General features: G+C 39.4%; 1 pseudogene; it reads right to left on the bottom strand.

Moving 5' to 3' along the window:
• The window catches only part of LOC114030386, an 87,405-nt pseudogene extending 74,429 nt beyond the window's left edge, over positions 1 to 12,976 (bottom strand).
• Positions 12,977 to 13,701: the final 725 nt, after the last annotated feature.

Below are 13,701 nucleotides of genomic sequence, written 5' to 3'. Positions count from 1 at the left end.
CCTTCCTTCCTTCCTTTCTTTTTTTCTTTCTTTCTAACAGTCAGCCAAGAAGCATTTATTAAACACTCACTATGTTTCAGAAAATCTTTTAAGTGCTGAGGATACAAAGAAAGACAAAAAACACGAGCTCCCTCAAGGAGATCATAATTGTGGAGACAACATGTAAATAAGTAGTACAAGATTTATACTAAAGAGATGGAGGTTAATCTCATAGGCAAAGGCACCAGTAGCTAGAGACAGGGAGAGTCTGAGAAAAGTCTCCTCCAGAAAGGAAAATATGAGCTGGATCTTTTTTTTTCATTTATTTTTGAGGCAGCTGGGGTTCAGTGATTTGCCCTGAGTCACACAGCTAGTAAGTGTCCGAGGCCGCATTTGAACTCAGGTCCTCCTGACTCCATGGCTGAGCTAGATCTTGAAGTAAGCCAGGGAACAGCTGAATAGACCAGCCACCTCTCTCTTCATCCATTATCTTCATTCTCTCTACCCTAAGCAGCAAGGTCCTTTCTTGTATTCTCAATCAATACAGCCCTTAAAAACCAGTTAGAAGCATTTATGTACCTATGTGCCAGGTGCTATACTAGATGCTGGGGGTGGGGTAAAGACAAAAATGTATTCTCTGTCCATGTTGAGCTTACATTCTGTTGGGAGAAACAATATCTACTACTACTACTACTACTACTACTACTACTACTGCCACTACTACTACTACTACTATTACTATTACTTTTACTATTACTATTACTGCAACTACTACAACTACTACTACTACTAGCTATGATTTATATAGTGTTTTAAAGTTTGCAAACTAGTTTATAAATATTATCTCATTTTATCATCACAACAACCTCTTTCATAGGACAGATGGAACAAAGGAAACAGAAGTTAAGTGACTTCCCAGAGTCACACAATTATGAAGTGCCTGAGGCTAGGTTTGAACTCAGGTCTTCTTGATACCAGGTCCAGGACTCTCACCTACTATGCTACCTAGGAACCATATATAAGTATACAGAAAATAAAAAGTAGGTTTGGTGGCAAGGTACTAGCAACTGGAAGTTTCAGAAAAGGTTGTCCTATTAGAAGTGACATTAAAACTAAGTTTTGAAGAAAACTGGGGATTCTAAGCAATGGAGGTCGTGAAGGAGTGCACTGCAGGCACTGGAGACATCCTGTATAATGACATGGAGTCAGGAGCTGGAATATTGTGGATGAGGAATAGCAAGAAGACTCATTTGGCTGGATTGCAGAGGGTGTGAAGGGGAGTGGTGTATAACAAAACTGGAAAGGTAGTTTGAAGCCAGGTTGTCGAGGCTTTAAATGCCAAACCAAATAGTTGATCCTAAAAGTAATAAGGACCCACAGAAGTTTATTGAGTAGGGGAGTACCACAGTCAAAGCTATACGATCATTTTGGCAGTTGTGTGGAGGTGTACACTTTACTTTCAAAACTGTCCTGCTTTTGCTGTATTGTGCATTTTTAAAAATGTTACAATGACTTCTTTTTTTTCATCACTATTGCTAGTCTATCTTTACCTCAATCCCTTCCCATCAATTAAAAACCAAGTGAGAAGAAAAGAAAAGCAGAACTATTGGAACAAATAAACATAGTCAAGTAAAACAAATCCACACCATTGCCATGTTTGTCTCTGGATCTTGCGCCTACCACGAGGTAAGCAACATGTCTAATCAGACGTCCTCTGGAGACATGGTTGGCCATTGCATCAATTAGAATTCTTAAATCTTGCTAAGCTGTTTTTCTTTATATTGCTGCTGTCCTTTTATAATTATTCATATAACTCAAGACTCTCTGAAAGTCCCCCTTTTGCCATTTCTTGTGGCAAAATAGTTTTTCTTTATATTCGTATACCATAATTTGTTTGGTCACTCCCCAATCATCTAATAGGCAATTTTCTTCCCTTCTAATCTCCCTTTGGGGATCAAGAAGTTTATTTTGCTAGTGACTGTGTTCATTCCCCAATATTATCTTCCCTCTTAACCTTTTTCCATCCTATCCCCACCTATTTCCCTGTTGAGTCTGATATACTTCTACACTAAACTATGTGTTCAACCCTCCTTTACCCATTTAAAATAAGTGAGTTTCATCTGACGCCAATTCACCTACCCTTTCCTCCATGTTTGAATATTTTTTTCTCATGTGCCCCAATCATGAGAATAGTATGTTCTACCCCATTCTTCCTCCTTTCTACACTAGTGTAGCCCTCCTTTTACCCTTCCTCCTCTTTCTTCTCTTACAACCTCGGAACCGAATCAATATTTTCCTTAGTTAACTTCCATAGTTCTCTTGGAAGACATTAGGGTTCTGAAGGGATATTTGTTTCTTTTACCCTTACTAAACCATTAGTACAACATCATCACACAGCTCCATCTAATCATTCAAACAAACTTACTTTTCTAGGTTTCTCTGGACACCTATGTCTGTATTTCAAATTTTCTCTGGTCCTTTCATCAGAAATAATTTAAAGTTCTTTTCTGCAGTCACTATATCCACATTCAAAGGCTTTCCAGCTTGGCATTCCCTGCCAAAGCTTGTCCTCCATTCTCAGAGCCTTGATGAGGCCTCCATGACACAACAAGGCAGTAGAGAAAATGCTATGTGCATTTACATTTAAAAGTAATATGGCTGCTTTTGCATTGATTATTTCTGGATTTTTTATGCTCTTCTATTTTTCTCTACTTTAAAATTTTTATTTTCTGTCTTAGTATTGAATGTCTTAGTATTTCCAGAAATATTGAGTAACAGGAAATGTCTAAAGGTAATAGGATCATAGATTTAGAGCTGAAAGGGACCTTCCAGATTTTGAGTTCAATCTTCTCATTTTAGAGGTGTGGAAACTGAGGTTGAGAGATGCTAAGAGATTTGTGTGGGATCAAAAATCTACTAAGTGTCTGAGGTAAGATTGAATTCAGGTCTTCCTGACTCTAAACCCAGTACTCTATCCAGCACACCACCTCACTACCTAGATGAGCCAACTAGGGAGATACCAGTATATTGAAATAGATGAGAGTTGAGAGTGGGGAGTGGAAGAAGACACCCTCCCCCTCACCCAAGATACTTACCCAGATGGCCCTGAAACAGTCCTTGTAGGAAATTTTCTTTACACAGGTCAAACTTGGGCTCGTGGTACCTGTCAGGACCTCTTTAAGCTTATTACATTTTTCCTGCTCATTTTCTGATTGGACACACCATCTCACTTGTTGCTCTGCAGTAACTAGGCACAACCCTAGTGGAAAGAAGCCAGATGGAGAGAGGGAGGAAGTAAGTGACCCTATAATCTTTGTTGAAAGAGATTTTACTGGCAACAGAAAAAGGCAAGTCAGAGCTCTTAGCGGGAACCATATGCTCTCTCCTGTTGCTGTCCTTTTTAGGAGCACACCAGGGCGGTTTCCATTTTGATGCTCCATAATCACATAAAAGATAGGTAGCTGTGCCCCTGTTGGAACCTGGGAGAAGCTGGGTGAGAGGAGAATTTGTTTTACCATTAATTTGTGATTATCCAGAACAGACCATTTTATTCTCCTGATATTTCCCCTTCTTCATCACACTGCTATGCCCCCCACCTTTTTTTTTTTTTTTACCCATTAGCATTTCCATTGTGGGTGGTGAAGCCAAGGTGAATAAAAGAAAACAATTTCTCCCATATTAGTTTGTTCTTCATTAGTCTGCTTTTGGTATTTTTTGGTTCTTAACAAACCTTACATTTTAGTAGAGAGGGCATAACAAAGTCTTTCATTTACATATAGATTAAAATTATATCTTTATCTTTGACAATCATTGGTAACTGATACAGGTTTTAGGGAAGTGTATTCTAGGTGGGGTGATTTCCTCTCTCAATTTGTTACTAGCTAATTTTCCTTACTCATTCTCCTACCTGATGCTATAGAGATCAAGGAGTATGTTCTGATATTTCCACATTAATTACTAAAAATGCAATATCTCTCCCTATTAATCATCTCCAGGTGGATAGATGGTTTATTTATTAAACACTGCTTATTTTTTAAAGCTGGTAAGACCAATTTTCCCACAAGCATTTGTTCATGTCTCTACATATATATAACTCCTTAATCTCCTAAGCTTAAAAAATAATTGGCTAGACTCTTTTTCTAAAAAAAAAAAAAAATCAAATAGCTTCACTTTTTGTCTTTCTGTTTTATTTTTATTACATTAATTTTTTTCTTTTTACATTCATTTAAAAATTTTGAGTTCCAAAATTCTCTTTCTCCCTCTCTCCAGCTCTCCATCCTCTCCATCCATTGAGAAGGCAAGCAATATGATACCCATTGTTCACGTGAAGTCATGCAAAACATATGTCCATATTTTAGTTACACTTTTTATGGTATATACTATGCCACATAATACCATACTATACCTTACCATACCATAGCATACCATACCATGCTATGCCATGCCATGTCATGCCTTACCATACAATACAATACTATGCTATGTTATCTATCTATCTATCTACTATTTATAATACAGGGCAACAGACAATAAAACAAAGATATAATTATCTGATCAACTGTGAGAAAATTCACAACTAAAGTCCTCTTTAACCATCACTACAACTTCTGACTTCTTAACTCTAGAAATAGTCTGTGGACCCCAAGTTAAGAACCTCAGCCTCAAATCCACTTTCCCACTGAAAATTTCCTTGTAATAAAGAAAAATACTTAAAGTCAGCTCACACAATAACCACTTCTGATAGTGTTTACTGTCTTTCACATTGGTATTCTTCCACCTCTACTGAGAGAAGGGAAGTATGTCTCATTGTCTGTTTTCCTAGAACCAAGATTATTCATCACATCTAATCAGAGTTAAGTTCTTTTAAGTCTCCTTTTTATTTTCATTGTTGTAGTCATTGGTGATGTTGTTCTCCTGGTTCTACTCACTTCTTGCCTTTACCTGGTGATGTCTCTTTGAACTCAGCTAGACTAGGAGGTAAGGTGGTGTACTAAAGAGAGAACTAGATTTGGATTGTGGGTTTGAATCTTCCATTGGGTACCTGTGTAGCCTTGGGTAAGTCAAGTAGCCTCAGTTTTCCCTTCTATAAACCCCAGAAATTCACATTAGAAAATCCCTAAGGTCCCTTCTGGCTCTAAAGCCTGTTGATCAGGTGGTCCTGAGACAATAGACACACTAGGCTTATATTTTTAAAACTTTCAAGTTTGGTAGGACCTAAGTCAGTCAATCAGTCAGTCAATAAACATTCATTAATTGCCTACTATTCACCATGCACTATGATGAGAAAGGCAAAAGACAGTCCCTGCCCTCAAAGGGGTCCTCACAGCTAATGGGGGAGACAGCATGCAAAAAAAAAACTATATAAAGGATAAATTGGAGATAACTAAGGAAGATCTGCTAGGGTTTGCTCTCTCTGCTGGCACAGCATTTGAAAATAAAGGATTACCTCCATGCAAAGAGGAAACATTGGAGGAAGACTTAAGGGAGGGAGGATCCTAGCCCATTGTTGTCAATATTTTCTAATATAAGATCTTGCCTTTCCTGGTCCTTCTCTAGTGTCTTCCCACCCACGCACTCTGTTGCTAATGCCTTTCCCTTTTAGATTACCCTCATATGCTCTGCACATACCTGTACCTAGAGAATTTACATATTGTTTTCTCCCCTGACACCTAGCAAGAACATAAACTCCTTGAGTGTAGGGACTGTGTTTATTTCTACTTTCATTTCTTTGTATCTGAAGTACTTAGCACAGTGCTAGTACTTAAGCACATAGTAAATGCTTAACACATGCTTTTTGAAAGTTATAATAAATGAATATGATGGAATGCTATTGTGCTGTCAAAAATGATGAAAGAGATGGTTTTCAAAAAATCTGGGAAGATTTATATGAACAGATATGAAGTGAAATGAGCAAACTGAGGTCCAAGAGAACAATGCATATGGTAACAGTAATACTGTAAAGATAATCAATTGCAAAAGACTTAGTAATTAATCAATCCAATGAAAATCACAATTCCAAAGGACTCATGATGTAAAATATTATCCACCTCTAAATTGAGAACTGACAGACTTAGAGTATTTTTTCCCATTGTTTATTTTTCTTGCTTTTGGTGGGGAACATAGCTAATGTGGAAGTATATTTTGCGTGACTTCATGTATGTAATGGGTATTGTATTTCTTTCCATCTCATTGGGTAAGGAAGGAGGTAGAAGGAAGAAAATTTAGAAATGAAAAAAAAAATCAAATTTAAAAAATAAATGAAAATTTTTAAAATGCTTATTGCCTCACTGACCTATGACACAATGCAAAAAAGAGATCTCTTCCCTACAAGTAGGATATAAGTGTATAGAATGTCAGAGGGCAGAGTGATCGCTTCTGACTTTGGAATCAGAGCTGGACTTTGACTTTTGGATTTTGAGCTGGACTTTACAAGGCAGAATTTTTAAAAGTAATGTTACAAGATTGTTGGACAGAAGCGAAAGAATGAATAGAGAGCATAGAGAGGTAAAGCATAAGCCATGCTTAAGGTAAAGGGACAAACTGAGATACAGCTAGGCATTTTTATGAGGGTGAGGAGCAACAATAGTTGTAAATGAGTCTGGGGGAAGGGGTGGTTAAAGTGACAATAATTCAGAAGATGTCACAGTCAAGTTGAGAGAGGCAGTGGTCCAGTCATTGATTCTGTGGGCATTGAAGAGGAGCACCACAGTGACAGGATCTTAGGGATAAAATGTGACTGTGTCACATAGAAGTACCAGTAAGGCAAAGCACTGGGGACAATTGTAACTGTAGGGAGGAAATACCACCTTCCGCTCAAAAAGGAAACATGTCTCCCTATGTTATATCTTAGGGTAAAGCATCATGCATTCCTTGTTATTTATGACTTTGGCAAATAGTCCCATATAGCCCATAACCCACATTGCATATTGCTCTACATATTCTTAAGGCCATCAAACTTTACTCTCTGTATTTTTCTCTATCCCCTACCCTCCCACAAAATAGAACAAAGTTGCTCAGGAGCTCCAGTCTGCCCTCGATGCCCATTTAAATCAGAGACCACTGTCTCATTTGTGCCAAGTACAGGTCTGCTGCCTTCAGATTCCTTTTGTAAAGGCAAGGCTCAGAATTCAGCTACGGCCACCTTCCAATATGCTTACTGGTGGCTTCAGAGGAAGCTTATATTGTGGGAAATACTGAGGGTTACCTTGCCTCATTTTGCTCCCCGACCACCCCCCCCCAAAACTCCAAAAGCTACTGTAAATGTAAAATGTAAAATTGTATTAGGTGTAAAATGTAAAATCTATTAGATGTTTATTACAAAGTTGCTCCAGAGGATGAATGGAGCTGACATGCATATATGTAGGACCTTTTATTAGAGTGTTATTATTATTACATTGCTTACAAGAAACATGTGTAACTATCCCTACAGAAGTGGCAAGACTAAATTAGAGAGAATATGTGTTTCTCTCAAGGAAATTAGAGCTGAAAAGGACTTCAGAGGCTGTCTGGTTGAGGGGTCAGCAGACTGCGGCAAAATATTTTAAATAAATATTTTAAAATGTAAAAACCAAAATAAAATAATGAGTAAAAATTAGATGGAAGGAAATTCACAAAGAGTAATTAGAACTTTGAATATGAAAGGGATGTTTATAGCAGCTCTCATTGTGACAAAGAACTGGAAATTTCAGGGATCTCTATCAATTGGGGAATGGTTGAATAAAATGTGGAGTATGATTGTGATGGAATGTTACTGTGCTATAAGAAATGATGAACTCAATGAACTTAGGAAGGCATGGAAAGACTTGCTCAAAATGATGAAGAGTGAAGTGAGCAGAACCCATAGAACATTGTATACAGTAAGAACAATATTGTTTTAAGAATGACTTTGAGCAGGGCAGCTAGGTGACACAATGGATAGAATACAGGCCCTGGAGTCAGGAAGACCTGAGTTCAAATTCAGCCTCAGACACATGGCCTCAGACACATAACACTTATTATCTGTGTGACCCTGGGCAAGTCATTTAACCCCATTGCCTAGCCAAAAAAAATATAAAGAATGACTTTGACCAACTACATTATTTTGACTATTATAAATACCCAAATTAACTACGAAAGACATATGAAGATGCTATCTGTATCCAGAGAAAGAAATAATAAATAGAAGTATGTATAGAATAATTTTACATATATATGTATATATATATATATATATATACCTATTTGTTTTTAATAATAGCCATCTTTAGGGTGAAGGGAGGAGTTGGAAGGGAAGGAAAAAATTTACATGATAACTGTTGTATATTTGGAGAAAATATCAAATTGTACATTATAGATTTGCAGTTTCAAGTACAATTATCTTTTTAAATTTTTTTTTTACCATAATACGTTATGGAAATGCTTGTTTTGTCCCCTGAATTTAAAGTAAAATAAATTTTAAAAAAACATTCTTAACTTGCCGGTTGTACAAAAATAGTCAGGCGGCAGGCCAGATTTGGTCTTTGAGCAGTAGTTTGCAGACCCTTCAAAGTCCAAGCCCCTCATTTTAAGAATGAGGGTCCAGGCATGTTAAATGATTTGCTCAGAGTTATAGGCCACTAAGTGTCAGAGTCCCAGTATGATCCCAGGGCCTCTGATTCCAGAGCCAACCGAATCATAAAGGGCATTGTTATGCTTTTCAGACAACCTAAAGAAACTAAAACTTAAATAAACTTTTTTTAAATGAGTAACTTTACTTTAAAAATACAGACTTTGCAATGAGTTCCTTTAAATAAAATTCTTCTGCTGATCCTAAACTAAAGAAAACATGTTCAGTCTTATCTTTTGGGGCAAAAAGGTATGTTTCCAACTGGAACTTGCCCTCTTGGCCTCACACTCTGCATGAAGGCAGGAAGGAGGAGCTTAAGAACTGGGGAATAGAATTTAAACTTTTAACTTCTAATTACTTTCCTTACCTATAACAACCCTAGCTCCAGGGCCATATATATTCTAGATGGAGATTTTTAAAACAGTGGCCAGAGGAGTCAAAGGGGGAAAAAACTTAGTTGATTTTCCCCCTGACCCAGAAGCAGCCTCTGGAGCCCCCTATCAGGGTGGGATGCTTCAGGAGATAGGAGGAAGGAAGGCAAACAGTCCATCTGGCCTCAGCAGGAACTGGGCTCCACCAAGCAGAAGTACCATTAGAGTAGGCAAGGTGGCATCTTTATAGCTCTGGCCAATCTGGAAAGATTCTGGAAGAGGGTTGGAGAGGGACTCTGACCTGTCAGGAGACCAGGTCACTAGATGTGACTCCCTTTTCTTCCCTGACCAGAGCCCCTTTTGTGAAAAGGAAGAAAGCAGTAAATGGAGGAAGGAAGGAAGGAAATATAGAAACAATAGTGGCTGTGGGCAATGGATGTTTCCCACAGACTGGGAAAGACACCCCTGCCCACAGTGGGCTCTAGATCTCAGGCAGCCCCACCATATCATGAGGGCTGTTGGTACATTGGAGTGTACCTGGGCACTTCTGGGACACCTCATCTGTCCGCTGCCTATAAGAAATCAGTTACTACAAAACCTCCTCCACACCCTCTCCCCCAAACATCGCTAACATTCCTTCAATAAATTAGTATCTAGCCACTGGTCGCTTACCTAGTATCCCAAAGAATAACAAAGCAGGGAGGATGAGTTGCATTTCTTAGTCTATTCTGGGTTTTGCAGCAAGGGTGTGGTAAGGTATCTATCACTGAATGATCCCTTGGGTTCTGGGATGGCTTCTTAGTTGCTCTCCTGGCCCTGTTACAGAGAGACAGGAACTGTTAGTAGAATTAGTGACCTATGTTTGTCCTTCCTTATTGCTCAATAGTTACTCAACCTTCTCACCCACTGCCTCCCCTCCCCTCTTTGTGCACACAGACACATACATAGGTTCATACCAATAAGTCCATTTTCTGGAAGGTATAGGGTCTATCACAGCCCGGAAGAGCAGACTTAAGGGGGAGCAGAAAGAAGGAATGCGGATTAACAGGATTGGGGTCAGAACAAAGGAGAAGGGGAGTCTCAATTCTTTGCAGGTTCTTGGGCTGACAGCTAGGAGACAGTATAGCACCAATCTGACAATGATGCTCCTGATTCTATGATAACTTCTTAGCTGATAGTCAGACTTGGCAATTTGTCAGTGTTTGTCTTTCCTTGTTGTCTAATACACACTCTAACCTTTTCATCCCTGCCTTGCCCCACACCCCTTTTCACTCCACACTCCCACTCAGTCTGCCCATTTTCAGTAAGGCATGGACTCTAGCATAGTGCCTATCCTAGCAAGTTTGGGTGGGAGCTATGAAAAGGCATGTTGATTCCTGGAGAGCCAGGTAAGAAAAGGAATAAAGGAAAAGCAGCAGATGTTTACAGAGGTCCAACTGTGTACAAGTGCCATGAAACCCTGCTCCTTCTGGGTGGAAAGAATGCTAGATTTGAAGTTGGAGGATCTGGACTCGAATTTCAACTGTGCCATTACTACCTATATAAGGACCTGGGTAAACTACTTAAGGCTTTAGTTCCCTCATCTGTAAAATGAAGGGGTTGGATATGTACAAAAATATTAATAATAGGTCTTTCTGGGGCAGCTAGGTGGCACAGTGGATAGAGCACTGGCCCTGGATTCAGGAAGACCTGAGTTTAAATCCGGCCTGAGACACTTAACACTTAGCTGTGTGACCCTGGGCAAGTCACCCATTGCCTTGATCCACCCCCCCACGTAGGTCTTTCTATAGTAGCTAAAAACTGGAAACTAAGGCATACCCATTTATACCATAAACAAATTAGGGTATGCAAATATAATGAATATTATTGTGTCATAAAAAATAATGAAATGGACAATTTCAGAGAAAGCTAAGAGGATCCATATGATCTGATGCAGAGTGAAGTGAGCAGAAGTAGAAGGGCAGTTTATGCAATAACAACAATATTATAAAGAAAAGCAACTTTGAAAGACTTAAGAACTCTGATCAGTGCAATGACCAACCAGGATTCCAAAAGACCTCCTGTCAGAGAGGTACAGCACTTGCATTTTTGGTCATGGTCAATGTAGGAAATTGTTTTGAGTTTACAGATTTGTTGCGAAGACTTCATTTTTTATTTTTACCTTTTGCTCAATTGTTGTGGGGAGGGGGAAGGGAGAAGGGAGAGGATATAAATGCTTGTTAATTGAAAAAAGGTAAAATTTTAAAAGTAAAATGAAGAGGGTGAATTAGCTAGCCTCTGAAGTCACTTCCACCTCTAAATCTAGATCTGTTAAAGGAGAGCATGGTATGATGGGAAGCACCCTTTCTTAGGAAACAGAGAGCTTGAGGTTTGAAACCTGGCTCTGCCACCACTGTAAGGGGGGCAGAGTCTGTTCTGCCCTAATTATGCCAATTGTAGGGTGGCATGTCGTCTGAGAGAATACTGAGATGTCAAAGAAAGAGGGACTCAATCAAGCTTTTTTCTCCCTTTGATGTACCATCACATTCTGCAATTGAATCCCCCCTGTTCCCCATTCAAATAGTGATACATCTGTAGGCAGGGTATTGTGAGCTTTAGTCTATCATGTTTCAGACCTGTTTTTCCACCATTTCTTCTATTTGACTTCTGGTACACCTTGCCTTTCTTGTGTACTTTTAGAAAGAAATCTCTTTATAGTCTTCCTGTTGTTCTTTTGTTGATGTCCCGGGGTGCGATATTTGTTTCTTTTCCTGTATTTCTGTTGTCTCGGCTAGCCCTGATCTTCTGAATTCCAAAGTAACACTGACTACCCTGGCCCCCACCGCTTGAAGGTCGGATTACATTTCATTATTATGTATATTATTATATATACAATATATTACATTATATAGTATATGTAAAAATTATGTTATATATAAATTATATATAATATAATATTATGTATATTGTTATTATGTATTATATTTTACCCCATCCTCAGGGTTCTCTGATACCCTTTAGGGGGATTGAGAGGGAAATGACTCTAGCAAATGGCTCGAGTCCCAATCAATGGTGATCCCCCAAGTGTAAGGAGTGTCCCCTGCATCCACATTTCATTTTCCTTCTAACAGTCAGATTCACTTTTACAAGGAAATATTCACTCAAAGATATAACCACAAAGATATAAACTTACCCCCAACCTGTGGGAGGCATAATCCCCTCCCCTCCCCGAAGTTCCCTGCACCACCTCGGTCTATGGGAAGGTGACCTCTGGGTCTCTGCATCATCTTGCCTGTAATCCTGGCTTCAATGTCACTATGGCTCAAACATCTGAGTCAAGTGTGGATGACCACCAGCACAGGAAATGAAGAAACTGAGGACAATGGTGACAAACAGTACCCTCCCCCAGGCCCATTTCTTCAAGTGGGGTAAAAGAAGAAGACAGAGGATCAAAGTTCTTCCCTTCTCACTGGTTCATTTCATGGCACTGGGGTGGCACTGTGGGTGAACTGCGATCTTCACCCTCTGAATAAAGTAGGAAGGAGCTTGAAGGAAAGAGTCTTTGAGTCAGTGGTAGAAAGAAGGTGGCTTGTCTCAGTCTCACCAGTCTTAAAAACACAGCCTTTCTGGCTATGCAACAAATCAAAGGAGGCTACATACACCCACCCATTTGGTAAGGGACCAAGAGTGCCCCCATCTTAGGAGATCTGGGCATGCCCCAGCAGAGGCCCCCCTCCCCCAGGAGTGCCTCCTTATTAAGTGATTTGGGCATACCCAGACCAGCCTAGGTTGGCACAAATGTACAAATAAAGTACATTTCCCATTACATCAGCTGCATGCAGTTGCAGCCCTTGAAGTTTGTCCTTGATATTACTAAAGAAGAAGTCAGCTTATACAGTGAGGACATGTCATGAAGCAAGTGAAAAACTTACCTATTCCAGGAGCACTTCACCCCCTCCAAATTCTCCACCTCAGATTTTGCCAGCAAAGGCAGAACTTCTGCCCAGTGAGAAGAAAAGCATTTGGAGCAGACAGTGCACAAACATCTGTTGTTGTTTGTCCTTCATTTTCTAAGAAGACCAATGACATCATGGGGTGATGTCTTGACTTGTGCAATTGGATTTAAGTGAGGCAGAGCAGAACAAAGTTGTTAGCCTCATTCTCTCTTCCAGAGTCATCCAAGTCTAATGTTCTCATCCGCCCATTCCAACCAGAGAAGGCTTCATATCTGTACACCCATATGTTCAGAGTAACTGTGTGTTAGAATGTTTGATAACAGAATTTTCATAGAACTTTGGTGGTTGGGGGAGGGAAGGAGAGGTGTTAGTTTAGTTTTGTTTTGTTTCTATTTGTTTTTGTTGAAAGAGGAGTTCTGTTTAAGAGCTAAAAGTAATCTGTAAAGAGTTGCCATAACTAATTTCATTTTATTCTGTATTTTTCATTTTTGCTCTTTGATATCTCAGCACTTACTTTAGGGACAGATGAAAGCAAAATGTCACCTTCAATACTGTATCTTCATTCCTTCTAACCACTGTGCAAAAGAAGGCTCAAGAGGACTTTGATAACTGTCAAGTACAAAGCTATAGAGATTCCTCTCCACAGAACAAAGATCTCAGACCTCTTCAGTGTCTTGTAAGACTTGCTAAGGGATAGGTCTAGAATTTCTAAATTCTGTGTTGCAAGAAGGGCAGCTAGGTGGTAGAGTAGACAGAGCATTGGGTCTGGAGTTGGGAATATCCAGTGAGTTTGGAAGCTGGCCTCAGACACTTACTAACTGTGTGACCCTGA

Source organism: Vombatus ursinus, unplaced genomic scaffold (genome assembly GCF_900497805.2).
Source record: "Vombatus ursinus unplaced genomic scaffold, bare-nosed wombat genome assembly UNPS02014959.1, whole genome shotgun sequence".
In the NCBI taxonomy this organism is placed as follows: domain Eukaryota; kingdom Metazoa; phylum Chordata; class Mammalia; order Diprotodontia; family Vombatidae; genus Vombatus; species Vombatus ursinus.
Note: the sequence above shows the minus strand (reverse complement) of the source record. Positions and strands in the feature narration are given on the sequence as shown.